Source organism: Dermacentor silvarum, chromosome 1 (assembly GCF_013339745.2).
Source record: "Dermacentor silvarum isolate Dsil-2018 chromosome 1, BIME_Dsil_1.4, whole genome shotgun sequence".
NCBI classification, from domain to species: domain Eukaryota; kingdom Metazoa; phylum Arthropoda; class Arachnida; order Ixodida; family Ixodidae; genus Dermacentor; species Dermacentor silvarum.
Genome location: NC_051154.1, coordinates 377774881 through 377793195, shown reverse-complemented (window position 1 = coordinate 377793195; position 18315 = coordinate 377774881).

Genomic DNA, 18315 nt, shown 5'->3' with positions numbered 1-18315 from the left:
TTGCCTGGTTTAGGAATGAGGATCACCTGGGCCTTTTTCCATTGCGGGGGCAAGCTGCCGGTGGTCCAGCATTGGTTAATGTATTCTGTGAGTTGCGTGATTGACTCGTCGTCAAGATTACGTAGTGTCTTGTGGGTAATGGTGTCGGGACCTGGGGCAGATTTGGAGTTAAGTTTGTGCAGGGCGGCGCGGATATCCGCCTCGGTGAATTCCTCGTCTAGGGTGGTGTTGGACTGGCCTGCGTAGTCTGGGTGCTGCTGAGGAGGAACCTGAGAGATGTATTTGAGCTGTACCTCCCTAAGGAAATCCTCCTCTGTGCCCTTGTACGCGTGTATGAGTTTGTTTATGGTTTGTCGGTGGGCAGATTTGTTGTCTTCTGGGTCGAGTAGGAATCTGAGAAAGCGCCACGTTTTACCTAAACTTAATTGCCCGTCCATTGCATTGCAGGTTTCTTCCCAATGTTGTCGGCATAGCTGTGTTGCATACATCTCTATCTCCTTATTGAGGAGCGCTATGCGTTTCCTGAGGTTTCTGTTGTGTTTCTGTGTCTCCCATCTCTTTTTGAGCGATTGTTTTGCCTCCCACATGTGGAGGAGCCGGCTATCGATCTCTTCGAGTTGTGCCTCAGGAGGTACAATGTGTGTGGCGTTGTTAACATCCCGTTTAAGAGTGTCAGTCCAGTGTTCTATGTCGTCGATGGGTTGGACCTGGTTCTCGCGTGATTTGCGGAACTCAGTCCAATCCACTAGCTTGAGCTGTTTTCCCGTGGGTTTACGTGGGCCGCCCTGAACGTGTATCGCGATGATGTAGTGGTCGCTTCCTAGGTCCTCTAATGTGTTCTGTCAGGTGGCTGCGGATGTGTTTCTAGTGAACGTTAAATCGGGTGTTGAGTCTTTACTGGAGCTAGTGCCCGCGCGGGTGGGTGCGCTAGGATTGGTGATGAGAGTTAAGCCCTCCTGCTGCGAGTCGAACCACAGGTCTCTGCCTTTGGGAAACACGTAAGAGTATCCCCAGGCAGTATATGGTGCGTTGAGATCACCAAAAGCATTTTTGCCCTTTTCAGCATTCCAAGAATTCTGCGATGTGATGTGCTCCTGTTCACTTCAAGCGCACTTTCTGCATTTGCTAATCATTATAGATGTAAGCCCGCCACTTCAAGTCCCAACTATTCGAGTTAAACGACAAAGTGGAAAGGGTTGTTTACACTTTCAAATAATTGTTCATGAAATCCAATGACCCTTTTCTTGCTCTCTTGCCATGTACAGTTACTATGGAAAAGCCTAGGTCAAATGCTCATGTGAAGCATCTCCAGAACCTGGCTACTAAATACAGAGTATTTCGTGGTGCCTAGATGGCCGTATGCTGGTGACTTCTATATGAAAGATGGTATGGTCAGGAAGCACCAGAAGAAAGACTTTAACCGTCAACATGCCTCCTCTACCCTTCCACTGCCGAAGTCAACTAGCTAGAAAAAACGGTGTGGATCCGAAACCTCAAGTCCTTCACGTATGTCCTCGTTGCAACGGTGAAACTACATTTATATGGGGTCAAAATGTCAAGGTGAGACTTGCTTTCATCTGGTTTCATACGCCAGGGCTACAATAAAAACGAATGAAAAACCCCACAATTATCTAGACTCAGCAGTTACTGCTCATACCCAGTAGTGCTGGCAACTGAAAGTCGCAACACCCAGTTCACAAAATCGGGGCGTCATGTGTAGGTTCTGAAAATATTAAACTTATACCCACCGCGGTGGCTTGGCGGCTATGGTGTTGCATAAGCTCAAGGTCGCGGGATCCAATCCCGGCCGCGGCGGCCGCATTTCGATGAAGGCGAAATACAAAAATGCCTGTGTCCCGTCCATTGGGACCACGTTCAAGAAACCCTGGTGGTTAAAATTAATTCGGAGTCCCCCACTACGACGTGCCTCATAATCAATCGTGGCTTTGCCACGTAAAATCCCAGAATTCAATTCAACTGAACTTATGAACTATTTTAGTTGCATTTTCAATTTCTTCGAATATGAAATCTCGGGGTGATGTAGAGTGTTACGCCCGGTATGATAACCCTATGCTACAACATACTACTCCATCTACGAGTTGTGTATGACTGCACAAATAAAGGTGGAACGTCTTTTGTAACTCAGCAATGCTCTTTCCGTATCAGGGCTGATGCTATCAGTCAAGCAACCTGAGCTGCTGGCCCTCTTAACCACATCAGTGACCTAACCTCAGGTAAGAGTTTGCTATTTTGAAGACAGATATTGACGCCTGTCAGTTCAAGTTGTCAAATACCCACGGTGGGTCGAGTTTCCCTTTGCAAGGAGTGCTGGTGGCACCCTTCTTTTACCCGCCGCGGTGGCTCAGTTAGCTAACCCATTGCGCTGCTGAGCACTAGATCGCGGGATCGAATACCTACCGAGGCTGCCGCATTTCGATGGAGGCCAAATGCAAAAACGCCCGTGTGCTTGCGTTGTAGTGCACGTTAAATAACCCCAGGTGGTCAGAGTTAATCCGGAGCCCTCCACTACGGCGTGCCTCATAATCAGAACTGGTTTTGGCACGTAAAACCACAGAACAAAGAAGATACATAAGCAAATCCAATAGCTTTGAATGTGTTGAAAGCTGCAAAGAAATCTGCTTTCAGGACCGAAGCCGACGAATGATCGCTTGCTCAGTGTTATCACTGATCAGTGAATGATCAGTGTTATTGAGCTGAGCAAGTTGGAGCTGTAGAAGTTGGGAACCCGGAAGACATATAGATCTGATGACCATGCCTCCAATTTATCGAGCTTTTCCAGAGGATCCTTGCTGAAGGACCCCCAACACTGTCTTGTGATATGTTTGATGAATCAGGTCGATGTGGTTATACTGCCGTTCTTACGGTGCCATCAGAAGCGGGTAGAGGGCCCTGCTATAAACAATGGCTGCGTGAAGCTTTAAAATCGAGGACAGCTTGTTATCCCAGGATGCTAGCACCGGGTGTTTCAGGGTATTGAGCTGTGGCACTGATGACAAATGACAACATAACACATCATGTTACAAAAATTAGAAAGTATTGGTGACTGAGTTCCTTATTCAAAATTATTTTCCAATTATTTTTCTAACCGTTAGCCCACAGTGTCTTTAAAAACATACATATGGTGATTTTATGTCATATATGGTGTACATCAAGGGTCGGTTCTGAGACCTCTCATAACATTTACGTCCATGACATTGCAAACCTACCACTGAAGGCTACAATATTTAAATTAAAAATTTATTATGAGGTTTTACGTGCCAAAACCACGATCTGATTATGAGGCACGCCGTATATTGGGAGACTTCGGAAATTTGGACCACTTGGGGTTAATCTAAGTACACGGTTGTTTTCGCATTTCACCCCCATCGAAATGCGGCCGCCGTGGCCGGGATTTGATCCCGCGCACGTGCTCAGCAGCCCAACACCATAGCCACTGAGCAACCGCGGCGGGTTACAATATTTCAATATGCTGATGACGCTGCAGTAATAATATCGCAGCAATCATATTCGGAGGAATCATACTACTGCTAATCCTTACCATTTACTTAACAAAACACGTTGCGGGGCTAGTTGGTGACGCATTATTTTTTAAGAAAGTAAAAATAATCTATGGCAGTCCATTCAATGACATGGTTCTCAGAGTTTAGGGTGAGCTTGCGTGTCCCTAGCGTTACCGTCTTCTGTTAAGTACCTTGGACGTAATTTTGACGACCACATGTTGGGGGTTCTTCACATTGACTACATAATTAAACGTTTGCGAACGGAAGTAGTGAAGTTATATACATTTGAGTTTAATGCCTCTCCTAAGGTGCGTAGGTTAGAATTTAAGGTTCTCGGTGAGTCTGCCCTGAGAAATTGTATTTCAGTTGACGGCTCCTGCTCACACACGAAAATAGACCGAGTGGAAGAGCTGTTACATAAGCTATCTTCGAGCATACTGTATGATGGTACTTATGATTGCTCAGACGATTACACAAGAAATAATATTGCAGGAATTGAATCCTTTCCGGATCTGTTAGTACAAGTGATACTTCTTCCATATAGTTTCTCGAGTCGCCACAAAAACAATAGAGACCAAACGCAAAGCGCCAAGGAAAACACACCTTTATAAGTTACTGCGTATTTATGCAAACTACGGTAAAGATAGTCGAGGATATTATGTTCCCTTTTATTTTAATCTATGGCATTGCGCTACTAATAAGCCCGAGGGCGCGGGATCAAATCCCGGCCACGGCTGCCACATTTTGATACAGTAACGGCCATTGTTGGACTTCCGAGGTAGGAAGTTTCTTCCGGGACGGCCGGTAGTTCCCTCTGCCAGGTCAGTGTCTGGAAACCTCCAACGCTATCAGGCTAGAAATGATGTTGCGTGCTGAAGAGTGCTGACGCTTGGACAAGGGGCAATTAACTTGGTTTATTTCGCATTTTTACCAGCATTAGGCCAAGAAGAAAAATAAATATGAAAAGAAACATGCGACAACAGAAAAATGTGCGCTGGCTTCAAAAGTTTCAGGAATTGTTTTTTTTTATTGCGATAGCAATTATATGGACACTTCAACCGGATTTCTGCCGTCGCCGTCGGCGTCGCCGTGAGGTTCCGTATAGATAAAATCTTCGCCGCGCGCCGTATGCCCCAGCGGAAGCGTGCGGGGACGCGCGCTATCACGGAGAGCGAACGCACTCAATCTCCCACGCGCAAGCAAGCAAGCGGAAAGCCAGCGCCGGAGGGAGCAGGGGGGGGGGGGGGGGCACTTCTCTGCCAACAACCGCGCTCGTCGCTCGTCCGCACAGTCTCTTATCTCTCCCACGCGCAAGCAAGGAAGCGGTAAGCCAGCGCCGGAGGGATCGGGGGGGGGGCGCACTTCTACGCTGCGCACAGCCGCGATCGTCGCTCGCTCGCACCGTCTCTTATCTCCACACAGCTCTGACCTTCATGCGCTCAGTTTCCGTTGGAGCGATAGACCGCACGTACGTTCGCCGCTGCGGCGTATCCGCTTGCTGCCAGAGTTTTGACGGTCGTTGTCTGCAGTCATTCAGTGTGAGCTATTCATGCTTGTTTGTGCGCGCTCACACCACGCTTGTTCATTCAGTTAGTAATAGTCGGGCCACATTTTCCAACGCACGCTACACATGCAATGCTGCCCGGATCGGCAGTGCAGCGCTACAGATGTGTCCCTTCGCACGCGCTGCCCACGGGAAGCGCTTCTCATCAACACCACCGTTTCACACGCGCCTTCTCGTGGTCATCGAGTCTCTCTTCATGTCGGTCTACTTACGCCGCAGCACACCTGCTTACTTAATCAGCTCATGTTTACTACAATTCATATTGCTACCAAAGCCGCTCACCTTACTTCGTATGACATTGCTGTGTTGCTATCGCATTCATTGCTTCGCCCTTAGGGCGAAACTGTGACATTTTTTTTTTCACACCTCCGTGGTGCAGCGTTTTATCCAGTTCTTTTCCCTCTTTCGCTCGACCAGGGAATTCAACGTCCTTCTCTCGGCCAATTGGAATTTCAGCACAGTCCGCAAAATCCCACCCATGGTGTCACACTCCTCACCGGACTCCGCCTCTCGTGTCCAACATTCGACCCGCCCTCGATGCAACGCAGAAACAATTTCAGGTGAAACCGGGATCGACGCTGTTCCAAGGAAATTGTCAGCATTGGCTCTTTGTAGGCTTGAATGTCGCCAACATTTCCAAAAAATGAGGCGGTTGTGATCACCCTGAAGGGAAGTTCTATGTTTACCTGTCAATAGTCTACGCCGGGCCCCGTCATGGTACAGGCGGGCGCTGGTGCTTCGAGTGAAGCACACAAAGACGGGCGTTGCCGTTTGGAGACGCAAATGGCCGATGACCCATTGAAGTTTTGACTCGAAGAACTTGTCTCGTTCGTCAGCTCTGGGTCGTCGAACAGACGAAAACACAACACATTATCGCTTGTCATTATCTCTGGTTTCGTCGCCAGCTCTTCGGCGCCGGGAAAACGATGAAGTGTGGATGGCATTCCATAGCTGCACGCTCGCCTGTGAAGCCCCCTTTGTCCAGAAGGGCCACCTGGCACAACAGCACCATGCACACTGTACAGTATATTGAACCGTGTACAGTGTATTGGGTGCATGTTAAAGAACCTCAGGTGGTCAGAATTAACCCGAACTCACTCACTACGGCGTTCCTGAGAATCAAATCGCGGTTTTGGCACGTCAACCTTAGTCATGGTTGCTTTCTTGTTAATAACACAGTAAACTATCTATTGTGCTCTTTTCAAGCTATTGCTTTTTTTCACTCCTGTCATGCCAGTAGTGATTAGCACGTCATGTGACCCGCCCACAATAAGAGACTTGCGCTTATGCGTCTAAAATGTGTAATATGTTTTGAGCTGCTGAAATAACGTGTGTGTGTATGTATGTATGTATGTATGCATATATGTATGTATGTATGTATGTATGTATGTAAGCTGGCACGTTTTAGTGAGGGTGAAGAACCAGTCATCGTCAAAACTGTGAGTCACAAATCTAACATTTTATAGGACGAACGTGTGCACAGAAAAACATGTAACACTCAAAGCACAATAGCGCGAGCACAATAGTCGGCCATCTAAATCTGATGAACGGGTCAAATTCGCCTGCTATTTATGCATGACTCACCGTACATTCCGGCGTAATCGTTGGTGCTCGCGTAGGTTCCAGAGTGCACTTACACCTCTATTGGCTTCGCGCACCCAATCGATTCGACAAGATTCTTTCGCTATAGAATTGGTGACAACACTGTAGAATGTTCTGAACCCGCTACGGTTGCTTAGTGGCTATGGCTTTGAACCAGCGAGCTCGAGGTCACGAGTTCGATCCTGGCCACGACGGCCGCATTTCGATGGGGGTGAAATGCACAAGCGTTCGTAGATTTAGATGCACGTTAAAGATCCCCAGGTGGTCAAAACTAGAGTTACTGTATAAGGGGAGCCACATACAGTAACTCTAGTCAAAACTAATCCGGAGTGCTCCACTACGGCGCGCCTCATAATCACATTGCGGTTTTGGCACGCAAAACCCCAGAATATAATTTAATTTTAGAATGTTCCGATACATGAAGGCGCGTCTCGCGCCAAACGACAATACTGGAAATGTGGTTAACCGGTGAAAAAAGGTCATCTGAAAAAGATAAACAATGTACGGGTGTCAAATAATGCCCCCCTCTGATTGAAGGCTTCTTCCCGATACTGCAAACAAAACACGAATGCGAAAAAGTATAAACACACAAAAAACTATATACAATGTACACGTGTCAACGTAACCTTTTAACAGTTTTGTACAACTTACACAAAAAAGTAACCGATTAGAATTACTCAATTCAAAAACGTGATTGATTACTGCTGCCAATTACGGCCCCATGAAAGTAATTGAGGAATTACTAAGGAGTAATCAATTACTTTTACTTTGCTTTCCTCCCAACATTTATTAACACTGCACAAATACAAAATTAAAAGGCACTTAAGACTGCTTACATATCGGAATGCGAAGCATTGCATTTTTTCGACTGATCATTTCTACATGCATTAAAGTTCGTTCTGTTGATTCGGTGTGTGTTTGTGTATACGTTTGCCACAGACCGGTAACATTCGGACCATTTTGCTGCAGAACAATGAATTTTATTTCAAGTTATGCGATCCTCTATGTCTAATGGTAGGTATGTCGTGATTATGTCATCTTCTTCATCATCAGCTTCGCGTTTCACAGCGGCCGCTGAGGTAGACGCTTCCGCGTCCATGGCAGTAGAGAACCGCACCAATGAAATCGGACGAGCAAGTGACGCGTGGGAGGCAGCGCGCTCATTTTATACACTCATGACGTGGCGCCAACGCCACGTGCCCAATGACGCACGCACTAGGCCACACCTTTAGTCAGCCACACGGCTGCGACGTGACGTGTGCAATCACTCACGCACTAGGCACACTTTAGAAAGCCAGAACCGTGCAGCCGCCGTGGCATCAGGGAAGCGTGCGCGTCTCGCACCCCGGAGGCCCGGGTTGTACCGAAATGTACCATTTTACTTTCAAAGCCATTAATTTAATTTGTTTACAGAACCTCCCGGAGAAATGTGACGTCAATCGGAGCATTTGTTGGCGTTCTTACTTTTTGTGCTGTCGGCCATTTTGGTACCATCGCTTGAACAAGCCGGATTTTCTGCCTTATGCGATATACAGGTTGTTTCAGCGAACACTTTTCAAGATTGCCTGTGGCAGATAGCACAATTCTAGTGCATTAGCTGGTCTACTGGAAGAGGCGGACATTACTTGCACAAAAAATTGAAATACATAATCAACTAATTAACAAAAATTCTAAATTAAGTTTTTAACTAATTATCTTATGGCCCATGTTGGAATTTACTAGTTCTAGCCGCGGAGTTCGCATGGCGGATCTACTTGGAACGAGATCTCAGGATAACACCACTTTCGAGATATAAATTCCCGAACTTAACGGAGAAATGCATTGGCGTTCCAGTTACTTTCTTAGCAAAACATAGTTTTATGCATTGAAGCTCAAACATATCTGAAAATCGGTATGTCGCAAATTCGCGACACTGGGCATATTTGACCCTTCTTTGGCCAATGCTGAAAATTTATATATGCACCTTCGGCAAACACTTAAGCAATGCTTGATTTTGTTTTCTAAAACGCTGTCTCCTTTAACAAAACTCATGGACGTGGTCTTGTCGGCTCAAGTGCTGATGAAAATTGGAAAGTTGTAGAGTTTAAAAAGGAAGCGACATGAAAACTGTTTCCTTTAATGTTATCATTGCTTGCACCTTTGGTGGCTGTTTTTTGCATGTCACCAGTGCCCCGTACTGTGAATACTCACACCTGCAGTTGGAACTGGCCTCATATGCTCCCTCTTTTCGCCACTAGAATGCTTTCCATGGACGATGACTACCTGCCGTTATGCTTTGGAGCAGGGTCCTTTCCCTGTTTGAATATGCTGCTTTATCGAAAAATCTGTGGATTACTCGGTCTTCCCGTTCTCACTCGGAGGTAGAGATACTTACCACTGCGGCATCTTACATTGCTCAGTGAAGGATGTCTTTGTCCACTCACTGCCATTATTTCTGTCGCTAGAGGCGCACGGTTTGGAGCAACTGCAGCGTTTGTTTTCATCAACGTTGCTGCTGATGTTCAAAACGTAGTCTTTAAATCTACCTGCATAGTCCTCATCATCATTGTCGCTGACGCAGCTGGCATCACTCTCACCTTCCGGTGGAAGGCATGTCATGATCTAACCTCACTGATAAGTATATGCGCATCCATTATATGAAGTCAGCACAATACCCTACAATTAGTTAAAACATTTCTGCGAGCATCGAGCATCGTGCTCGGAAAGCACACGAGCATCACGCACAGCCACACACTCAGTGCTGGGAAATTTCATACCAAACGCGCCAGCCAAGAACACTACCCACTCCGATTTCTATTTAAAAAATTGCGGGCATTTATTCTTTTTTTAGTTGTCTCTCTGAGGCGGCTAATTAAATTGTACCCTTAAGAGTAAACAAACGAAAATAAATAATAAATTAATTTTAATCAAATGAAAGCGGACATTTTGTCGGAAAAACTTGGAAAGATTGTACTTTTTATGCACTTTCCTATGGAGGTCCCGGCATTGTTTTAATATACAGGGTGTCCCAGCTATCACGCAGCACGATTTTAAAAAAGAGGAACGGCGTTACGCGAAGCCAACCTAGTGCGTATTGTTTCCAGTACAGTGGAGTAGCCGCCAGTAATTTTTTTGTTACTGAGATTTAATTATTAATTGTAATTAATTATCTAACTCGAGATGTACTGTCCTAATTATAAAAGTGTCAACGAGAAAGTTGTAGAGCAACATGAAAAACTCCCGATACAGCTTTCTGTTGCTCAATACGTGCTACATAAATGTGTTTTTCTGAGTGTGAAAGAAGCCAGCGAATACACGCAGAATTGCCGCGCGACTGGCCGCTCGACGCACTTAGCGTGTATTCGCGCTCTTCTTTCACGCTCGGAAAAACACTTTTATGTAGCCCGTATTGAGCAACAGAAAGCTGTATCGGGAGTTTTTCATATTGCTCTACAACTTTCTCGTTGACACTTTGATAATTAGGACAGTACTTCTCGAGTTAGATAATAATTTACAATTAATTGTTTAAATCTCAGTAACGAAAAAAATACTGGCGGCTACTCCACTGTACTGGAAACAATATGCAGTAGGTTTTCTTCGCGTAACGCCGTTCCTCTTTTTTTTTTTTTTAATCCTGCTGCGTGATAGCTGGGACACCCTGTATATATAAAATGCGGACAGAAAGGCCACTTTGGGGCATATTTAACAGCGGAGCTGTTTAAGCCGGAGGTTGGCCCGTATTGACCCTTTTCGCGGAGCAGTTTGTTTTAGAGAAACGAGATGGCGCTCACGGTGGCGCGCCATACCTCTCCTCAGCGACCGCGCACGAATACGAAACCATTACCGTTTCTACCTTGCTTCTGCTTTCTGTGCGATCAGCTGTCGGAAATGCAACTGAGTTTTCGCTAACACACTCCTGCTCCAATCATGCTAGATTGAATCATGTGGATTGAAGACGTGTGCGGTAGTTGGCTGCAAAAATAGTGACAGACATGTTAAGGAATAAAATGAATCTGTGTGTCCAAGTTCACGGACCGCTGCTGCAACTGTCCGAACGTGTTACCGGCACTTCGTGATGCACGGCTTTCCTCGAGGATACAGAAATTTGCTCATCCACCAGCCTTGTATCGCTAACCTTCAAAGAAAGGGCTTCATCCCCAGAACGTCGGCAAGAGTGAGTACCACTCGTTAAACAATGACAAAGGGAGTAGCGCCACTTCCTGTCATAGTAATTGTTTCGCGCACGTTATTTATACACATCTGTCCCAAATGGCAGGAAAACTGACGCCCACTCTATCGCCGACGTATCAAGTATAAGTGAATGGGCGCATACTTGAATATATGCGCACTGTATACGCACAATAAATGACGCACTACACCTATGGCGCACGAATGGTCGAAGCTGAATGTTTCGAAATGATGTAGTTGTAAAGTTTGTGTGCTATTTTCCTTACTTATTGAATAGACAAAAAAGCGCGGAAGAATTGATATCAGTTATGTCTGCCACTATTATTGGGACATACGAATATATTCTTTTATGAAAAAAATACATATTTTACTTGACAGTGTGTAGCGTTCAATAATTCGTTTGCAGCATCTAATATACAATGACATTGCATGACAATGCAATTATTCATGTATTTGATCCCTCGACAAATTCTAGTAGGAGGCAGCGCTGCAACGTGAGCCCCCCCCCCCCCCCGAACAAAATTTCTGGCCACGCCACTGTTCCAGAGGGTATTGTAGCAGCGGCCAGGGAGCTCCAGAGGGAATTGCTGCGACGCCCCCGAAGTTCGTTGGAAAGGTCTCATAGGCACCTCTGCCACGCCCCTGCCATGTACATTACACACGTTCTCAACCACCCCCCGACGCGGCGTGCTCTACAGCAACAGCAGCACCAGTGGAAAAGACGAAGGAAGAGGCAAAGAAAGCTTTGCTTCGAAAAGTAACCTTACGCAAAGGATCGTTTAGGGGGACCATAACTGCATCAGAACACCTTTTGCTTTAGAGCCATTGAAAATGCGGAGATAACGCAGACCAAAAAAAGAGAAACAAGGACGCGCATTTCTATCGCACCTGCACGTGTTCTTTTTTATCAATGACTTGCCCCTCGCCGTCGACGTGATGAAGCAAGAACTGTGGTTTCGCGACGTTTGAACAATGAAAATAATTGTCGGCGTTTGACCCGACGCGGAAGCTGTGCACGTATTTTAAAACGACGCGTGTGGTAAACCTACCGTTACGGCATAATTTTTTTTGCGTGCACTCCAGCGCGCGCAGAAAATCACGTTTTCATAGCGCAGCAAAACAGATGAGGACCGCACGCTGCATGCCATGGCCTCCTATATAGCGCAGCGCGCGGTCTTTCCCACACCATTCCATTCGACGCGCTCCCCAGTAATTCGAGCGTAACAGGCGCTAGTTCGACCGCGAGCCACTAGGTGTGCTGTCCGCAGAAGCATCTCCAAAAGTGAAGACCTGCAGCCGCAGGAAAAACAAGGTCATCGCGAATGTTGGCTTCTTCAATATGCACGGGAGAGAAAGCGTAGCAAATGTTAGGAACTATATCTGATTCTCGATGCCGAGAACATGTTGCTGCACGCAGTCGCAGAGATCCATCTACTTCACTCGAGGAAACCCGGTACAACCTAAGTGCAATGGGCCGGGTGCAATAGAGTGCAGGGGTCCCGTAAAGGTGGCTGAGTAGGTATCTTATGGCGCAGCGACACCGACAATTCATGGACTAAACTAGAAGGCCCCCTGCAAAGAACACATGTGGTTGGCGGGCTCTATCTTAGACATGCCCGCGATCGTGGCGGTGCTATAACTGAGCGTTGGTCTAGCGCAAAGCGCTGGAAATCAGGATATCATCCAGTGCATGGCTGAAGACGTCGAACGCTGTAGTTTCAATAGGGAGGTTCTGGTGATGGGGGACTTCAACGGGCATGTACGTCCAACCTATCGATAGTTACAAAGATCGTAACGGTGGGCTTCCGCTTCCTTACACCTGCGTCACGTGGGTCCCAGGGCACGAGGGGCTCGAGGGAAACGAAGCGGCACACGCCGCGGCCCGCGATCACGTCAACCGGGTCTCTCTCGACGCCTCGCGAGACCCCCGACCACCTGGTGACGCAGCGGAAGCAGAGACCATATCCCCCACGTATAACGCCATCCTCCTACCTCTACCGACTGGGACGCAGGGTGTACTCGCCACCCCACCCTAAACTGACCAAAGAGGAGAGCACCGCATTTTGAAGACTGCAGAGCAACACCTACACTCATGGCATCCTCATGCATCGCATCCACCCAACACTACACACCTATAGGCACTGGGCGCGGGATGAATTTGGACCGGTGACGCCTTCATGCGGCGGCGCCGCGAATGTAATGACATGTGGCGGCCGGGCCGCGCGCAGCAGGCGCTGCCGTGAAACCAAGTCTGATCAAACATGTTGCGTTTTTGGGTGCACCAACAGTTACTGAAACATGACTGAAGCAGGTTAGGCCATTAAATTTAACCGTTGTTCATCGCGGCATCGCGTTTTTCAGGCGAAAAGTCTGTATATGTGTGGTTGTAGGCAACAGCGCGTTCAGTGCTCAGAAATTGAATCGCGATACTCGAATCGCATGGTCGCCAGCGCTTTTTACACTCACTGTAAGCGCAGGGGACACACAAACTGATGCATTGTGGGGTAGAGTGAAAGCGAGAACCTTCGTAATGCATTATGACTGCATTTGGTCCCACAGCGCTCACCTGTGGCACGAAAAGAAAAAAAAAACGGCGGCAGCCGCGCGCTGCCAGGGCTTCAATCGCTGGGCACTGTACATTTCCGACGCTGATTTGCTATGGTCTAGTTGTTCTAACGTTAATAAAAGAGGCGTTCATACGCAAGAGCTTCGTGTCCCACTTGCCTGTCGTCGTCTCCGCAGTGTAACGGCTCCGGAGCTTGGGCACCGAAGGCGAACACTCAGATTTGTAGTCATTTCGTTGTCTTATCAGTGTATCAGTCTTCCTTTAATGTACATTTTCCTTCCTAGCAATTCCCAACTCTGGTTGCGTCCGGCATATGACTGTGCTGTGCATCGACGGCGAATGCCAACGCAGTGGTGTGTTCACGCCGCCACCGACAGCTCCCGTTGCGCTAAGCTATATAAAATGGGTCCTGACTTAAGATAGGGCTAGTTTATAAGCACCTAAGAATGGGGAAGCATTGCAAAGATAAAAAAAAAACTACAACGGACAGAGCATGGGAACTTACTGACACATGTGCGATCGGCGAAGCAGCTCAAGAAACAATAAGGAAGACGTATGTCTCCTTTTCTTTCTGTCCATAATTTTTGTTCTATTCGCATATTTACATGATTAAATACGCGGCAATGCTAAAGCGCTAAGCAAAATAACATCTGGAATATAACTGCTGGAGTTCCACGTCTTAGCTTGCCGCGGTGAGCTCCGTTCGCGTGGTGCATTTGCATCGCAATTTGCGCTCGTTTTCTGCTTTATATACTACCTGATGCCACGAATGTGATCTGCCTCGTACAAGTGACGCCCTTTCTCACAAGCAGACACGCGAAAATGCGTTTTCCGGTGCGTGAGCCCTTAAAACCCGCAGTGCCAAATCACTGGAAGCACCGAGCGCCTTCGTCCCGTCGTCTGCTTCACCTGCCAGTGCTCTGACGGCTGCCGTTCGCGGCGCTGTTCGCCAGCATATCCTGGCTAAGATATCCAAGATATCCAAGCTAAATTTTTGAAAAAGAAAGATAATGAGAGGGGGTATACAAAAATGCTAGATAAAGAACATGTGTAGTATACCTGATTAAATCAAGCAGGCTAGGTGACTATTTGTCGCCACCCCGTTTCAAAGGGGATGCCAATAAATCATCGTCATCATCATCCTAAAGTCCCTATATAAGAAAAGTACCGCCATCCTTTGATAAACGCCGCTTCTCTCTCTCCCGTATCTCCGATTGAACGATGATAGAGCGCGCTTTTCACTTCTTTATATTTTCTTTTTTTCCGCCTCAGAGCCATGTTGAAAGTCCTCTGCGCAGCCGCAGTCGCCGGCGGCGGCGCGCGTCCGGCCTGAAAGCTTCAACTTGGACTTTCTAGGTGCGCCACCGTCGACTTGGCTTTCGCAAGCGAAAAGTAAAGAAAAAAAGCAAGCGCTTTAGGAGAGGAGGCGGCGGAGGAAAGAGTAGATGGCGGTACTTTTCTTATATAGGGATTTTAGCATATCCAGGAACTAGATGAGACATGTGCATGCTGCAGTAAAGATCCAGAAACCACTCAGCACATCCTGATGGAATGCGACGGGATCCACCCAGCGAGAACTGTAGGTAACGTGCAACTCCCAGAAGCGCTTGGTTTCAAAGTGGAAGGAAACAAACAGATCAGCCGTAGAGATCAGCAAGAGACGATTGGAGTACTGGTGGAAAAAATGCAGGGAAAAGATGGATACGACCTGATCTCTTAAAATCATAGGCAGCGGCACAAGGTAAATTTTTGAAAAAGAAAAATAATAATGAGAGTTATACAAAAATGCTAGATAAAGAACATGTATAGTATACCTGATTAAATCAAGCAGGCTAGGTGACTATTTGTCGCCGCCCCGTTTCAAAGGGGATGCCACTAAATCATCATCATCATCATCGCCGGCGCGCCGCTGGCGCCTTACGAGGGCCGCCCGGTGCCTATACAACTGCCCGATCTGCGTCATGCCAGACACTCTGGCTCATTTACTACTCGAGTGCCCGTGGCGCCCAGAAGACGCCGTTACCAAGCCTACAACGACCGAAGACGTGAACCTCCGCACCGAGACGTGGGAGGCCAAGATCTCCACCCCGGCCCTGGACTACCAACGACGTCTTGTCTCCAGAGCCCAGGATGCCATCGCGCTCAGCGGATTCCTGGAATGAGGGACCCTCCCACCTTGCCCACGAAACACACAAGCAGCTATTTGATGTCTAAAAGATGTCTTCAACGGATAATTCAAAAGTCTAATAGCTGTCCTGGTCAAGACATTTTCTAACCGTGGACATCTACAGGTACTTCAGTAAGCGCTGCTAACGCTACGCTAAAAGTTGACTAATAAACATCTCGACAAGAACAACTTCAAGAATTATTAAACGTTCCCAGAATTCTGTAATAATTTGACTTTAGAAACATTATGCAGGCTTTTATAAAACATCTTGACAAGAACAAGTTAAGAATTTTATTAGACATTCCCAGAATTCTGTTATAAATTAACAGAATTCTGGGGACGTCTAACAAAATTCTTAATTAAGCTGCAAAAGCCTGCATATTGTTTCCGAAGTGATAACGTATAATGGCTTCGGAAACAATATGCAGGCTTTTATAGCTGTCTTTAAAGCAGCATTTATAGATTGTCATTCGACAGTGACTTGGTAAGCAAAATTATTGGCCGCTTCTTCCTCATACCATGCATCCGTATGCTAGCTTCATAGTACACACGTTACTATATAGAACTGAAAGTTAAATTGAAGCATTACATTATATTATTTATAATAACTTGCATAAATTTTTGTTTAACATATATCAAATGTGCAATACACATCCAAAGCAAATGAGCATAACATGCAGAAAAAGATTACCTGACCTTGTGAGAAAGCGACTTTATTGACTAATAAATTAAGACATGCACAATTATTTTACAAATTTTTAGTACAGTAAAAAAGGTGACCACAGAAAATAACACGTAGCTGCAGTAACTACAGCAATCCAAGTCCCTTCCCTCTTGGATACTGCTGGCTGCCCACAGAAGTTCGCTCTGTAATACAACAGTGAAGAAAAAAGTGAGTAAGCCACACTTGATTTAAAATAAAGATGTGCGATTCGGTATTTCAAATAGCCACATATGTGCAGTTGTTTTACTTTGGTCACATTTACTTTGTAAATTTAAGCAATACTTTCAAAATCTTATGCTGTACGATGACGTTCAGAATTATGTTGCAGATATGATATGAAAAAGCTACTGTAGAGTGAAATTAAACTGGCAAATGGTTTGATCCACACACGACTTGCAGTAGGTCATTAGCAGTTAGATGGTTTACAAGAGTATGCTACTTTTATTTAAGTAGTGGTGTTGGTGAGTTGTAGCAACAGGTGGGCTTAGCCTGACAATCAAGGCAGGCAACTGCGCCTTCCGAGTGTCTCTTACAATATCCCTGCGGTATTGTACCACATGTCAATAAAACTATTTTCTTCCTAAAGGGACCCTAAACACTTAACTAATCATAGAATGGCCCACTATATTAAAGGACGTCGTCTCACGAATCTCATGTCGCAAAAAGTTTTCCCATCATTCAACTATAAGTGAAGTTACCACACCAATGCAAGACTATTTTCCTGCCTGCTAGCGTGCTGGAAGATACACAGAGGAGAAGCCAAGAGTGCAAAGTCCCGGTATACTACGCAATGCAGCACGCTGCTGCCATCTTAAAGGCCACACACAACTAGAATTTCTGTAATCATTCAACCAATTATGTGAAACTCCGGCTTTACCTCCCAGATCCCAAAATGACGTTCTGCTGCATATCGTGCATGCAAATATATTCGAGTCTAAACTTCGCGCCAGCATGGGCCCGCCAAAACAAAAGTGGCGTGCAAGTTGTAGCAGGTAAACGTATACTATACGTACCGTAAGGAACTGTACCGTATCTGCAGGCGCTGGTCAAGGCTTGAACGTGAGCAAAAGACTTGGGAAGAGAAGCATGAGCACTGGCGAGCGAACGCTTGCGAGCATGCGCACGGCCCTTTGAATCGCTCGCGGAAACTTCAGCGCGCCTCCCTGGTGCGGTCCAAGACACGTGGTCCAAGAGCAGATAACAGTTCGCTCAAACGGAGCGCACGTTTGCGACTGCGCGCGGCCAGATCTGTTGGTGACGATAGCTGGTATCGCAATTCCAGCTTCTTCACCGCTTGTTCACGCAAAGGGGGGGGGGGGGGGGGAGGAAGAAGCCACGGCTCTGATAAGGACGCTGAACGGGAGCGCACGTGTGCGCCCGGCCGTTTTCTTTCTTTTTTCTAAACTTTGACTGTCATGATAGACTCATCGAGTGAAAAAATCGGACAGGAATCAAATAACCCCGCAGGCTTTTTCTGCTTGTTCACCCAAAGGGGGAAAGCAGCGAAAGGCTATATGATGCGACGTTAACGGATTGCATATGGCTTGTTAAAGTCGCACGGAATGTAACGCTGCGCGTCGGGCACGCGCATTTTAAATCTTTTTCACTTTAACGCGCACGCCCAAGCATGTCGCACATTTTCAAAGACATCTAAAAAAGTTCTTGAGTTATACGCTCTCAAGGTGTTCACCAAAGTATACCCCGGTGACGCCAGAGGTGGGCTGCTACCACAGCTGAAACACAATAGCATATTTGATTAACCGTACTTCCTGCTACATAACGTTTCCAACAACATCTGTTTAACGTCTTCGCGTATACCAAGACGTCCATAGCCGTTTGTAGCCGTTCCGAGAAGTTTTCAAGACGTTTTGTGTTTCGTGGATTGAGTGATCCATAGCTCAAACCCTCGGGAACACAGTCTCGTAAATTAAAGCTTATTTCATCATCATCATCATCTTTTGAGCGACTGTTTTACAGAAATAACACAGATATTGCTTTGACACG